We start from the raw sequence: 2544 nt of genomic DNA, 5'->3' as shown, positions 1-2544 counted from the left end.
ATTACCATCTCCTCCTAAATGCCAGCTCAACGGATTGCAAGAAAGAAGCATATACTTCACACTCTGCAAGAAAATTGTCCAGTATAAGTTTTCAAGCACGTTTAGGAGCCAACCAATCACAGTGTTTTGTCAAATTCTGCTCAGACTGAAATTCAAGCCAGAAGAATATTTACTAGAAGATGTTAAATTTAGTCACTTTAAAATGTTTTTGCAGTTAGGGCCAAATTCAGCCTTGGCTGCCACAGTTAATGAGAGCAGACAGGCATCCTCTCTGTGCCTTTGTTGCAGGGTCCTGCTGGGCAGAACGCACTGTGGACTGCACTTCTCTGTTTCCTCTATGTAAAGAAGAGCATGACCCCATCTGCAACTAATTATCACTTGTTATAAACCACGGCAAACTGTTGTACCATGTAGAGCTAAGAGACACTGGCCAAACCTGTAGACAGATCCATGATATTAGACTGACTTCTACGTCCTGTGGAAGTATCCCACCTGGCTTCTTGAAAAGGGATGGGATGAAGGAAGAACTAAATTCTTAGGTTGTGACTCAAAGTTCTGTGCTTGAAAGAATCCTTCTTTATTCTCTCTGGCTGCAGAAGAACCCCCAAGTGAATGCAGTTATATTGGAAATAAGCTGCAGGATTTAGGATACTGAACTCAAGGAAAGCTTATCCCCGAGGGCTTTTTAAACCAAAGTATTGCCTTTTCAAAAGTAATGTGGATGAAGGAAAGCAGAACCAATCCCTGCATGTATAGATCAGCCTTACTCACCACCACCTGGCACCTAAAGGCATAGCAGAGGTCTCTTATAGCATTGAAGCTAGGATGGACAAATAGTGTGGAATTTTCATTCTCCATGACAAAGACTTTGGGGAAAAAAATCTCAATATTCAACCCAATTTTCGCACACTTCTTAAGACAAATCTTAACATTTAATGATTTTCTTAATTGAAGTAATATATATAACTATATATGCTTTACAAATAAGTATTTGAAACTATACAACCAGTCTGTGAAAAGCTGTAGAATCATTTAAAGAGTAACACAATAAATGAGAGAATTTAATATTCAGCACAAGAGTATATCATAATCTCAGAAATGCTTAGGTTTAAAGACAATGTTTCTTTTCTGATTATCTGAATCCATCATTTCCTTTGTTTTGACAGATGCTTTTTTAATGGACAAATTCTCAAATAATGTAGAGGAGATTCAGGGATATTTTAAAGCAACTAAAGTTCATCCTGCCTTTTTACCTTCCAGAAGGATTTCCATGTTTTCATTTTGGATTTCAAGGGAATCCAGCTGCTTAATCTCTTCTCACCTCTTAGGAAGATTTCCTTCCAAGGAGATAACCCACAGTGCTCCTAATTAGCTCTGCTAATGGTCAAATGGATTTTTCTCGGTGGCATGGAAATTTTCTGCGTGTACACAAAAGCATGGACAAGAAAACCTGAGATCCTGAAATATTTTATTTTTAAATAATTCTATATATAAAATTTATAGTTAATAATTTTATCTTTATAAAGATAAATAAATGCTTATAAATATATAGATGTATATTTATCACCTTTTCCTCTATAATTTCCTTTTTAGTTTTCTCATCATTTAAGGAGGGATTCACACAACCAAACCAGATTGAGCCATTTCAGACACTATAGGGTGTCTACCCTGATCTCCAGTTGCCACTCAGAAAGGGTGTGGATCTCAGAAAGTTCTGTATTAGATCTACCAGTCCTGGTACTCTAAGGTATCTAAAAAGGCACTAGACATCTCTGTTTAGGGAACTGGGTCTTAGAAAGAAACAACAGTAGGAGTATCTCCAATCAGAGAAAACCAACAATTATAATCCCATTTGTGTTTCTGTCAAAATTTAAAATTATTGTTCAAAAGTACTTCTGCAGAGAAGTTCAGAAGTATTGACCACACATAGATGGGGCTGATAGCTCATTTAAATTCTGAGCTCTTCCAAGAAAAAGAGACCTTTTTAATAGTTTTTTTTGGTTAGTTACCAAAATCAACAACTATATTCAGGAATTTCTTGTGCCATGCTCAAGTTAATTAAAGATTAACTTGATAGTGTATTCTTTTCCTAGTGGCTCCGCTTGCATTTGTTAGGAGAAGAGTAAAAAGTTATCTTGATAAACAGGTCACTGTGCTACAGGTCATATGTAACTAAGAACAAAAGATATGTGTTTTGGATGTTAACCTGTTTTCCCTCTTGGTGTTCAGAGACCAACTAAGAAAAACTCACTTGTAAGTTTGATGTTACCTCTCCATATCAGACAAGCTCTCCCTGAAAGTTGTGGCTAGCTTTACCATCAGTCTTTTTACTCCATATCAGACAAGCTCTCCCTGAAAGTTGGAAGTTGTGGTTAGCTTTACCATCAGTCTTTTTTAAAAATATTATTCTGCTGGTAATACAACATATGAATGTATGTTTTTTATGGAATTTCTGTTTTTTTATGGAATTTCTGTATTGTATATTTCTGTATATATTATATATTTCTGTATATAATTCCTGTATATTATATATATATATATTTA

This window comes from Antrostomus carolinensis, unplaced genomic scaffold (genome assembly GCF_000700745.2).
Source record: "Antrostomus carolinensis isolate BGI_N321 unplaced genomic scaffold, ASM70074v2 scaffold36205, whole genome shotgun sequence".
Lineage (NCBI taxonomy): Eukaryota > Metazoa > Chordata > Aves > Caprimulgiformes > Caprimulgidae > Antrostomus > Antrostomus carolinensis.
This window is presented reverse-complemented; position numbering follows the sequence as displayed.